This window comes from Ursus americanus, chromosome 29, assembly GCF_024610735.1.
Source record: "Ursus americanus isolate L20-20 chromosome 29, mUrsAme1.1.p, whole genome shotgun sequence".
Lineage (NCBI taxonomy): Eukaryota > Metazoa > Chordata > Mammalia > Carnivora > Ursidae > Ursus > Ursus americanus.
Window position 1 is genome coordinate 10,464,313 of NC_142155.1, and position 13,456 is coordinate 10,477,768.

Sequence of the window (13,456 nt, forward strand, 5' to 3'; positions counted from 1 at the left end):
TCAGGTTCTTATCTGAACCTCTCTACAAAGAAAGCCTTTGTAATAATCAAAGGGCAAACATTTATTGAAAGCCTATAATATACAAGACTGTAACTGATTAACAGCCAAAATCTGCAAGGTGAATGCGAGAGCCTCAAGGGATTTAGCCTGGGGATTTGGGAGAACCTGGTTGTACTGTGAACACATCCAGATACCAGCCAGTTTGCGTGCTACCAGCACCACATGTGTTCTTTAATGATCTCACTGGTAGGTACAGAGATGGGAGTTAATCTTCACACCCACCTTGCAATGGCCTGCCTGAAATTGGCCACTTTAGGGAGGAATCACACTCTCACTTACCTCAGTCCAATTAAAGAAATACTCCCTAGTAAATAATTTGGCAGACACTTCTTTGTCATAAAACATATTTAAACATCAATTTTGGCCCCAACATAAAGACAACTATTTAATGATAAGAACAAATACTACGTTATTTAGCTAAATTGTATGATTTTAAAACTCTTGCCCACATTTAAAAAGTTCCATCTAATTTACAATGCAATTAATCTGCTCACAGACATCGTATTTTTCCTCTTTGTTACATTTATTTGTGTTTGCCCATTTCCTTTATTATCTCCTGTTAGAAAACTGTTTCTAGCATTAATTTGTTTATTCTAAATATGACGGCAAAAATCCATCAGATTTATTGCCCAGACTCCCTGGTGCCCATGAATATGATTCTCAGGATATTAAGGGGAAATCAAGTTTTTGCTATTTTTGAACTGCCTTGATATTAGCAGTTATCATTTAGAAACTGACGGAAATTAGCCAGTATATGGCATTCTGACATATATCAGTTGACAAGCTCTGAATCTGATGGTCATTAGTGGAATCACAGTAGCTACCAAATAATATCCAAGGTTAGCACTATCCATATTTATGACAAAAAGAGATTTTTATGTAACCACACAATATCAGGCATAAAGTACACAAGCAACTGCTTCTGAGCTACAACAGAGAAAAAACGGAAAGCATTCAACTACATTGCATGGGACATTCTATGAGGGTCCTGTTAAGCTTAGTGGGGGATCCATTTCTATTTTGAACTCTGAAGATGGTATAAGCCTCCCTACCAAATGGGCTATAAAAAGCTCCTCATGCTACAGCTCAAGGACTGAGAACTTTAGAGACACTGAGCACAACAGTTACTGTAGCATTGCACAATTGTGGCTAGCACTTTGTTGAACATACTGGAGGGAATCCAGGAACTCTTTAGAAATACATTATTTGATATGAACTTGAAATCTCAGATAGGTAGAGAAATTAAGGCTGACTAATAAGAGGCCTTACACAACAACAGCAAAAAAATGGACTCAGCAAGAGCATTTATATGTCTTTAAGGTGCTCGGAACCTACTCCACAGCAGATGTAAGTACACTTATAGAGGAATAAATGAAGTCTGTGAGCAAACAGGAATGATTTAATTCTTCTTGTGGTAGTGGACAAGGGCTCACAGGTGAGCAGACATTTGAGTTAGGCGTCTAAGAATGAATAGGATTTTATCACATGTATAAGGGGAAGAGGAACTCATTCCAGTTCGAGGGATGAGATGAAGAAAGACACAACTCAGGATGGAAGTGCATATCCCTTCTGGCAACAGCACAGGAGGTACATAGAATATTTATGTTTAGGGTCATAGGAAGGATGTGAGATAAAACTAGAAAGGCAAGAGTTTGGGAATATCATTTTAAGGGATTAAGCTTTACTCACTGTAAATGGGAAGTCTTCAAACATTTTTGAGAAGGACAGTGACATGAGCATATCTAGTCTTTACCTCCTTCTGTAAGACAAAGAGCCCCATTTGGCCTTAGACTATTCTTGAGCCTAGAATGGACACTAAAGAAACTTAATTAATGTTTGTTTATTAATTAATATTCACACTACTTAGGTGTGGAATATATGGAATATGTAATATTGAGGAGTCAAAAGGGAGAGTAGAGGCACCAGGAGACCTTAGAAGGCATTGCAATTGTCAGGAAAAGGGAGTTATCCAATGAACCAGGACAGGGGTCAAGTGGCTTGGAAGGTGGACATAAAAAACATCATAAAGGCAGAATTCATAGAATTTGGTGATTGGTTGGATATCTGAAGAAGAGAGAGGTGCTTTATAACTCAAAGGAGCAGGTAGAGGTCATAAGAAAGGCCTTGAGGAGAAGGAGGTGTGAGGTTGTGGTGGGGGTAGAAAACAAAGAAGAAGGGTGTCTGGGATACTTTGAGTTCAAAGCCCCTTTTGGATCTTCATGTGGAAACATCAAATGTAGGGCTGACACTTCGGGGAAGTCAGTTAAAAATGTTAACAAGCCAAAATGTTTGCCTGGATTTCAAATGCATGACTTGATATCAGGAATTGCATTTCATACTAAATTGCAAACTCAACCAACATTTTATATCTACCTCCACCATCAGGCTTTAAGCATCTATTTATTTATTCATTCTGTAAATATTACTGAGCTCCTACAATATGTCAGGCATCGTTTTAAGTGTGAGGATGCAGCAAACATGAGAGAGACAATGTTCTTGTTCTCATGTACATTATCTTCCACTGGAAGATAATCCAAGACCAAATAAAGTAATAAACATATAATAAAATTTCAAGTAGGGTAAGTGTACTGAAGAAAAATAAAGCAGGGAGAAAGAAGGAGAAGTATTCCTTAAACTAAATATTTACAGTCTATAGTTGAGATCTAAAACAAGGACAATTAATGACTTTTCTCCTTATTCTTTCCATTGCAGATAATAACATGTAAAAGTCAAGTGGGTTATCTACCTCAAGGAAGAGGCCATTCAGATGAAATGGAGAGGCAGGATTTTCTGCTGCATATTCTTGATCTCTAAATTGAAGTCTGTGACCCCAATTTAGCTATAAGAAAACTACGCTCATGAGTATGAGAAATGTCCCCAGAGGGTTTCATATAGCTCTTCTGCAAGGCAGAGAATCTATATGAGAATAGCTAGGATTAGACACATTATACTCATGACCTTGGAAATTAATTAATTAATTAGTCAGTCTATCTTTTTGTGGATGGTACACAGGTGGTGAAATAAAATTATTTTTATCATTTATTTAAATCTTAATTATGACTCATCATGTGGCTATGCATGAATCTAGTAAAGTCTTTGTTATGTAGAGTGTAAGGAAGCACAGAGTGAAATAAAAAGAGGGAGGGAAGGAGATAGTAAGGCAAAAAGTGGTTGAGCTTTCATCCAGAGAGAAGACTTCAAGTGAACTTGTCAAGAAAAGCTATTGGTGTTCTATTACTTGAATACATTATTTCCAAGTGTCATTAAGATCATAATTTAATGCAAAGAATGATGATGTAATTACATACACACCCATGCTGGGAATATGTCGGAGATGTGGTTCTAAGAGACTGTTATTATCTGAGGTAAATCTTGCACATAAGCAATCAAATCTTCTTTGAATCAAAGAGTGACAACAGGGATAAATAAATTCAAGTATTTTAAAGCCCTTCTAGTCATTAGGATTCAGAAGTGCTCATTCATAGGCTAGATTTGCTGCTGCATGCCACTCGCTCCAGAGGATAAACTCACCTTTCTTCTTGAAACACTCTTTTCCCCTGGCTTCATGTACCTCAGACTTGACAGATTTTCTTCCTGTCTCTCAGTGTTCCTTTGCTGTTTCTCTGTAAGTTCTGCCCAGCCTATGAATGCTGCTGTTCTTCAAGGTTTCATTCTAGACCTGCTTCTCTTTTCATATGAAATGCTCTCCCTAGATAATCCATTCATTCATTCAACAAATATGTATTGAGTGCCTCCTATACGTCAGCATTTTTCCATGTACCTGGGATACATCAGTGAACAAAACAAATAAAATCCCTGTCTCTAGAGAACTGAAACTATAGCAGGTTTCAATTACTATATATATGCTGGTGAACCCCAAGCTTATATCTCCAGCTTCCATCTGTTCTCTGAGCTCCAGATTTATCCACTTACTCATTCTCCACTTGGATATTTTAGAAGCATCTCAAATTCAACATGTCCAAAATGGAACTGATTAGGTTTGGAGATAAAATTATGAATTCAGTGTTCCCCATCTCAAGAGTGGTATTAACTTTCATCTGCAAGACCCAGAGATATAGAAGTAATCCTTGTCCTGTCAACTTCATCCACAAATATCAATTCACTTCTCTCCATCTTTGTTGCCTCCTTTCCAGTCCAGTGTACTTCATCTCTCTGGGACCTTTGGAGTGGTTCTCTCCTCACTCAATCTTTCCCTATTCCAATTAATTTTCCACAGCCAAATGGTGCTTAAAAATGCCTTTTAAAAAAAAAAAAAATCATATCAGCCCCTTTAAGATAAAGGCCAAAGTCCGTCGCAAAGCCTACCAGACCTTGTATGCTTTGGCCTCCCTCAACCTCTTTCATCTCTCCATGTACCGTTCTTATCTTTGCTCTTGGAGCTTCAGCCAATGGGCCTTCAGAATCTCAAACACACTATGTGCTTTTCAAATGTAGGGCCCTTGCACATACTGTTGCCTTATGCTACTTCAAGTGGTTAACTCCTATACATCCTTCAGTTTTCAGCCCAAAGGTCCCCTATTCAGGGAAACTGTATCAGTCTGCTACTGCTTCCATAACAAAACATTACAGACTGAGTGGCTTAAATAATATAAATTTATTTTCCCACAGTTCTGGAGGCTGATGTCCACGTCAAGGTGTTGGCAGGTTTTGTTTTTTCCTGAGGCATCTCTCCTTGGCTTGCAAATGGCCAGCCACCTTCTCACTAAATCCTAACATGGCCTTTTGTCTGTGTGCATGGATTCCTTGTATCTCTTCCTATTCTCATATCTCTTCTTATTCCTACTGGATTAGGATCTCACCCATCCACTTCATTTACCACCTAATTATCTCTTTCAAGGCCTTATCTTCAATTATGGTCACATGGGGGATTAAGACTTCAACAAATGAATTTGGGGGGACACAATTCAGTTCCCAAATTAAGCCTCCTTTAATTCCCCAGGTTAGGTTAGGCTTCCAGATATCTGTTCTTTTAATAATTGTGTTTGTTACAAAGCACTTTGCACAGTTTGTAGTAACCAAAGCTGTTTGCCATGTAAAAGATGTGGCCCCTTCCTATCTCTCTGACCTCATCTTCTACCACTTTCTGTCACTCGCCGCATTTTCCTTGCTGATTCCCTAATATGTCAGACACTTCCTGCCTGGAATTCTCATGACTCATTCCCTCTCTTCATTCAGGTCTCTGTTAAGATATTTCCTGACCACTATGCCTATAAACATATTACCCCAACTCCCAAAATCTTCTATGTCCCTATATAACTTCATTTTTGTCTTAGTAACACCTGCCATGATAATATCTGTCTATCTACTTTTATTTGCTTGCTGTCTTTTTGCCAGTCAGAATGTAAGCTTCCTAGGTTTTGGCACTGTGTCCTCCAACTCTAGAACAGGTCCAGAACACTGGAGGCACTCAATACATGTTTTTTTGAAAGAATAAAAAATGTTTATTTGTATGATTATTTCATTTTTGTCTACTTGCCCTACAAGACTGTAATCCCTGTCAAACAGGAAGAATGTGTGCTATGCTCATCAGTGATTGAGGACTTAAGACTAGTGGCTGGTACATGGTATGTTCTTAGTAAATATTTGCTGAATGAATGAGTAAAAATATAAAAGCAAAGTAGTGCAAGTTTATAGAAAACATCTTGAAACAATTTGCAGAACATGAAGAGAAGCTGTGGCATTTCTAGCTGTTTCACAATTCATTTTGATTTAGCAGGGGTGCACCCTCAGTTTAAACATGGTTTTCTGGGCCAAATCTCTGTTAGTGGCCATAAAACTGCCATCAGAGTGCTATGAAAATTACAGGAAAAAGAGAAGAACAGTATTTTTATTTCTAGAAATATTTCCTTTCCAAGGACCAAGTGTAATCCCAGATTATTATTTATTTGGATGGTTTTTTAGTTTACCAGTGAATGGGATTCCAGGACTAAATTATTTGGATGTTTTGTATGGATTGAAATAAAGGTCTTAAAAACAAGGCAATAAAAGCACACATTTAGAATGACTTCTACTCCAGACCAAGTAATTTTCTCTATGCTTGTTTTATTTTTAGAGAATTTTAAAAGGGAGGAAAACTGATCAATATTATATTTAGATAATATATTATTTTGGAATGTGTCAAAAATAGGTGCAACAATAGAAACTATATATGTAATAATTGCAAATCCTTACAGAACTGCATCCTTTCTCTTCCAAAATATCCTGGTAGGAACCCAATTACTTATGGAAAAGTACATGAGCCAAAAGAGAAACTATACTTTTGCTACTATGATTTGTCCCTCCATCTAGAAGAAAGTTTGGGGAAAAAAGTATTTGGTTAAAAAATTCAAATCTAACTTTCTCTCCCTGCAATAGGGTAAAATTCCAAATAATTTCATGTCTTTAAGACATGAAATCTAAAAGAATTTTCCTTTTTATATTTCAAAATTTTTCTCAATTTTTTTCTGCCCTCACTCCCTTTAATTTCATATCTTAATACATATGAAATATGTGTTACTATGTGCAAAAAAATCAAATTTATAAATACTTCTCCACTTAGTTGTAATTAAAATTTAAACATCAAAATATACGTTGACAGAAACAACCTTATTACAGAAGGTAATATGAATAAGAAAGGGTAGGAACTGCTGAGGAACACAGATCACAGACAATTTAGGAAGAAGTTTTTATCAAAGGATCAAGGTAGTCCCTCTCCATGTTTTGATAAATACAGTGTAGACTCAGTTTATGTTTGATTTTATTGTGGTAGCCATGTGAGGATTTAAAGAACTAGTTTTTAAATCACCTCTGGCTATACCTGGAGCATTTATTTGATCTTCCATTAGTAGCAGGAAGAAAGAGAAGAAATGCATATAATGGCATTCCATAGCTGAATCCCTGAAGGTTCTTCCTTTTGAGGAAATATGTAAGGTCCTAGATTATTTACTGTGAAATGTAACATTTATTTTGGCAGGATTTCTTAACTTCAGCACTACTAATATTTGGGGGTTGTGATAACTCCTTGTTGTGTTCCCCTGCACTGTTAGAATGTTTGGCAGAATCCCTGGCTTCCACTCATTAGATGCCAGTAGGACTTCCCTCCCAATTGTAACAACTAAAAAATGTCTTCAGACATTGCCAAATGTCCCAAAGTGCCCCTGATTGAAAACTACTGCCTTAAAGTTTCATAATGACCTTTGTAATCTACTCAATAAATATTTCTTGAGTACCCGATATATCTTTTTGTGTTCTAAGGGGGATTAAAAGAAGAGTAAGACATGGTTCCTTCTCTTAAAAAGTGAGTCCATGTTACAGAGATAATATCACTGTAGTACAACAGAAAACATTTATCACTAGTTCTACATGCTCTGTATGCTAATAAATATTTCAGAGATTTAGGGATTATCCAGAGGGGGATCCATGGGTGAAATTTCTGGAAGGCATGACATGGCATGAGCTCTGAAGACTGGATAAGATTCGGAAAGACAAAATTAAGAGGAAAGTACACTTCATGTGTTATGGAGAACATATTCACAAAGGTCCAATGTAAAATCGGGGTGAAAAGAGTATGAGAGAAACCAAAGAAATAAATAAAGGGTGAAGAGAATTATTTAAGAGCTTACAGAAGGCAGTTACTTTGGAAATATGACAGGATGTCAATGGAGGGAAAATAGCAGGAGGTGGGTTTCTTAAAAACTGTGGCTGGAATTGGAAGAGATGTTACTTCCTTAAAGGCAGTCAAAAGTTACGGATGAGAGGCGCCTGGGTGGCACAGCGGTTAAGCGTCTGCCTTCGGCTCAGGGCGTGATCCTGGCGTTATGGGATCGAGCCCCACATCAGGCTCCTCCGCTATGAGCCTGCTTCTTCCTCTCCCACTCCCCCTGCTTGTGTTCTCTCTCTTGCTGGCTGTCTCTCTCTCTGTTGAATAAATAAATAAAAATCTTTAAAAAAAAAAAAAAGTTACGGATGAGCAGTTTAACATCAGATGATAAGACTCACCAAGGGTGGGGACAGCAGCTTTAGGACTAATAAAAGAGAAATGGAGGGGAAGGTCTGAATTGGAAACCAAGAAGAACTACAGTTTTGGAGCTGATTTTGGGTAAAAGGTCCGAGTCAGACTTTTGACTGTCCTGGCTGATTGAGTAAATGCCATGCCAGGCATGGACACTGAACACTTGTCCACCTGCACTGGAGTGCTAGCAGGAGAAGATTTTTTTTTGATTCAGATTTTATTAAGAAGTTTTATAGCTGCTGGACAATTAAACATATACATATAAAATTTTTAATTGGTATCTAGTTTCTATTCTGTGCTTGATTAACTATTTTCAGGTTAATGTATAATTTAAATTCCAGGAGATTCAAGGATCATGGAATAAACTGAACATTCTTAAGCATTTTATCTTAGCTGTAATTTATCTCAAGGGCTATTTCTGGATGTTTTTCAATAATATTCATTTCAATTGATAAATATAAACTTTATTTCATTTCCTACTGTATCCAAGTATATAGTATAATGATGCCATTTTTAAAAATTCTGAAATAAACACACACACACACACACACACACACACACACACACACACAATCAAAAGCTGGAAAACGCCTGCAGGTGGAGGAAGAATGATCACATACAGAACAGTTTTATTATTGATACAAATTGATACTGATGTATATTAATTTAATTAGGCTTTGTACCTTGATATTTGTTAAAAAGGTATGAAAACTGGTTCTCCAGTGGAATAGGCAACATTTGTGAGACTCAAAATTTCACATTTAGTAATGGAAATGGTAATACTTTAAAAAGAAACAGGTGGCTTTGTTAATATACATATAAATCTAAAAAGCACTTATGAAGTTTAATTGCCACTTCCATTTGGAAACCCTAGGTGGTACACATGTCTAAATGGGTATCCGCACATACACACACACTCATAGTTTATATGACCATGTTACTACATAGACACCTGTGTCCTTGATATGGACACCAAGAAATAATTAAGTTAACTATATTCCTTAAAATATCTTAAAGTATAATACAGGCAGGATGATTATGCTGGTGTGGATGTCTTCATGTTTATGAACATGAATGTGCATAGAAGATTATTACATGTGGTTTTAAGTATTATTCTTTTGACAAGAAAGGAAGAGATAAAGATGATACTTCATAATCACTAATGATGTGGAATACTATAGAAAAACTATTCTGTACTTTTCTTTTTATGAACATTTGCAGTAGTTACATTCTCCTTTTTGGTTACATTATGACTTGGTTTTAATTTAGATATTTTTGGAAGGTACTTTGATACTTTCAAGGCCATCATGAACCAGTTTAGTATGCCACATTAGGAATTTACTAAAATAAAGAATTTATTGCTTAATAGGAGTTGATGCACTTTCTCATTTGTTTGGTATAGTATCAAGAAGTTTTTTGGGCATGGGAAAAATATGAAACAATTATGGCCTGATATCCATTAATGGATTGAAAATATTATTATGTACATATACACAGATTAACATTTGTTCTCAAATTATTGCAATTATAAAGATATGCATACATATCAATATATTATAGCATATGTAATATGTACTTGAGAACCCATTACAAGGCCATGGGCAAGTATGATCACTATCTTTGTGCTTCCACTATACCCCATACACATAATCTACATAACATTTATTATTTCTGCTGGATTTATTTGGTTATATATTTATTTTCACTCCTTGTATTGCGAATCTCCAAGGAATGATAGTTATAATTTATCTCTCCAACCTGAGTGTCTACCACAGTGTCTGTCAAAGAGAAAGAACCAGTACCTGTCTAATGGATGAATGAATAAATCCTTTTTTGGTTCTTTAAACAGATATCTTTTAAATTTCAGTTATAACAAAATATTTTATAAAATATTAACTTTATGAGAATCTCTCAAACTTAAACAGAAAACATCTTTTCCAGTTCACATTTTATACTCAGAATATCTTAATGCTCCCACTTTAATAAAAGCAAAGACAGTAATAGGCAGATTTACAGGGGCCAATAAGGTCCTTCTTTCTTGAACCACTCAATAATTCATTCTAAAAAGAGAAAATACAACTACACTATCAGTGGCACTAAAACCAAATTTAATTTTATAATGTTTAATATTTCTGATTTCAAAGTAAATTAACCAAGCTCTTTATGTAGTAAACATTCATCGAAAACTTTTTTCAAAATAATTTATGCAAATGTAATACCTAATTTTAACAGTTTGCTATTTTTCTCTTATTTAACTTTTCACACACAAAAATTCTTTTTTTTTGAGTAAGACAACAGTATCAAAAAGAATAACGTTTTTTATCTAATACTAGACTTCCTCCTTTGATCATTTATTTCAGGGAATTTGAGGCTGTCAACATCGTAACAATATAACAAATTAGCTCTCAAATGGAAGTAACCAAAGTAAAAAATTTGACAGCTGTTTTTCTGTCAAAAATTAGGACTGGTAATTGCTTTGAAAATCTCCCCCCATCCTCCACCTCACTTTTTAAAGGGACATAAACTCCCACAGGAGGGGAAATTAAGCTTTACAAATTTTCATTTATCTTATTGGCTATGCTTTATTTTTAAAATACGTTGACAGTAAAAACGCTAGGTATATTTTTAAGAACAGTTGCACAATTAAATGCACTTCAACACTGCAACCTATTTCTAACTTAAATTTTCTTACTCAAAAAATATGTCTCCACAGAGAAGCAGCTAGTATTTCTTTTAATCTATGGAGGCAATTCTACCATCTATATCTAGGCAAAGTATCTTTCCTTTTCACACTTACCAAACACTGACAAAAGGAGTAAATGGATTCAATATCAAGACATATTCTAGCTTTAGCTTCTGCTGTTTGACCTTCCTGATGATTGATAGACATGCAGTGAATTCTACTGACCCAGAATGTCTGTCCTCACAACTCAGTCATCTAAATCAAAGGGAGTAAGTACTTATTTAGGACACCCAGGATGCAAGTATCAAGAAAGTCACCATGTATGTGGTAAAGGGAACTGGTGTGAATGGGATTTGGGCTCAAAAAGAGAGAAAATCACATCAGGTGGAAGAAATAGATTGAGCAAAGGCAGAGAGGCAGAAAAGAACAGAAGTTATTGGAGAAACACTGACTAACTCAGTTTATTTGAAGCAAAGACACCAAGAAAGAGTCAAGTCAGAAATAACTTCAAGACTGGGCGAGGCTATTGCGTGGGCACTGGAGCGCCTCTCTTTGTTTCTGAACTAAGGGGACATAATAAAATCTTCAACTGTAACATCTTCTCTATAAATAATGTTTATATTTAATGCAACAGCATGGTAATCATCTTTTAAATGCAATAAATTTAATGGAGTAGAGGAAGAAAAAGGGAAAGCAATAACATGTTTTATATAGTATCACCAAACCAAGAGATAGGTAAGAGAATAGAGCCAGAAGTCTGAGATACGAAAAGATCAAATAATAGCCTTCCACGTTTAAAAAGACTCCTAATTACAGAAATGGTCGTTCTAAGCAAAGAGGAAACTTAGTATCTTATATGAGCGGAAATAACTTTCCACCACATACAACAATTATTTTCCAGAAGAACCAAGACCACCTTTATAAAGGCAAGAACAAGACATATAGAAAATTTGAACTCATATTTACGTTCCCTTCTTTTTAGGAAGGAATCCCTTAAATTAAAAGTTGATATTGGCATACATCATTCTATGTGATTTATACGTTTTGTAAAAACACTAAGTATATCATATGAAGCAAAGAAAGTCATTATTGCAGTTGCCTAAAAGAATTTATTAAGCACCTCTTGCAGATATCCCTACAGGGTTCACACTGGGTAATCTCTGACAAATGAGAAGCAGGGCAATTTACAAAGACATAAAAAGAACATGCATGTTGTTAATGTATTTAAAGTCTTAAATAATGACTTGCAAATATTTCAGTTTGGTCCTTACGGATATTAAAAAAAATCTTTTTGATAAATTTAACACAATTTCACTATCGTTCCATAAATATAAGAAGAAACATTTTTTCTAAAGATTTGTGTTGCATACATTTAAAAAAGGAAGAAAATAGGAGATGATCTTCCCACAAATCTAATTATGATAATGAAAACATATCTAAAAATGTGAAGCTCAAGGCTAGAATAGACGCTATTAATAAAATTTAAAAACACAACACCTTATGTGCAGTTATCAGTATTCAGAGGGAAGTAAGGTAAGATTCAGTTTTATTTTTATAGGAAAGTATGGTTTGGCCATATTTTTTAAGGCACGCAAAAATGGAGTACAAAATATTGGTATTTAAAAGCAGCCACAAGTGAACCATTTATTGAATTTGCCCTAGTTTAAACCTTATTTTAAGAGAAAATCTCTTCGAATGAGTAGTTTTACAAGTTCCACAAGAACAGCAAATATATCAAATGTCCTCATCCTGGGTAATTACTTCCTTTGCAGGGCCATGTACATTCTTGCAATGTAGCTGAAAATTAACACACATATTACAAACAGAACTGGATAAATAGAAAAATGCTTTTATAAATCAGACTAAATAAAGGAATATTTAAAAATGCTGACATATATCTAAACTGCCTGAACTTGGTAGTTTATAGACTGAACTGGCTTCTTTGCAAATGCTGCTTTGCAAGAATTTAAGTCTGTGTACCGTGGTTCTGGCCAAATAAAATATTTTTTAAGAAATGGTTTAACTAGATATTTTCAGCCCTTCTGGTTTTGTTGGATTGTTATGACATTGTCCTTATCCCCGACAAGTTAATTTACTGGGGGAGGCAGACACTTAAATAATTACGAAGCAACATGGAAGTGCAGTAAAGGGAACAGGCCCAGGCCGTGGGCTCACAAACAAGGGCCACCCAACCCACATCTGGAGGAGATGACTTAGGAGTGGAGTCTAAAGGAGAAATTAGAGTAAAGGAAAGGGGATGGGCATTAAGGGGCAGCACGGGCAAAGGCAGAGGATGCAAAGGGCAAGACATTGGAAGTAGTTCAGGAATCCTGGAGTAGAGTCCAAAGTTTTAGGGGAGAGTAAATGGAGAGATGGCTGCTTCTTTGCAGAGGGAGATTGCTCTCCCTTATTAGAGTTTGTCCTCTGCTGGGCTGGGTAGCCACTGCAGGGCTCTGGCAAAGGGGTGACGGCGATAGATCTACACCCTGACAGACTACTCCTGTGGCTGTACAGAGGATGGTGTGGAGAATACTCCAGTTAGGAGACGGATTGAGTGGAGAGTTAACAGGCTTGGGGAAGGTCAGGGATGACAAGGATGGAGAGCAGGAGAAAGATTAGTAAAGTATTTTTAAAAGGAATCAAGACTGATTCTAAAGAGATAATAAGGCTAAACAGTTGGAAAAATAGTAAATATAAGTAAT

General features: G+C 35.9%; 1 protein-coding gene across 5 annotated transcripts in view; it reads right to left on the reverse strand.

The window, feature by feature from the left end:
* The window catches only part of KCNQ5 (potassium voltage-gated channel subfamily Q member 5), a 489,286-nt gene that overhangs the window by 405,533 nt on the left and 70,297 nt on the right, over window positions 1-13,456 (reverse strand). The window lies entirely within an intron of this gene.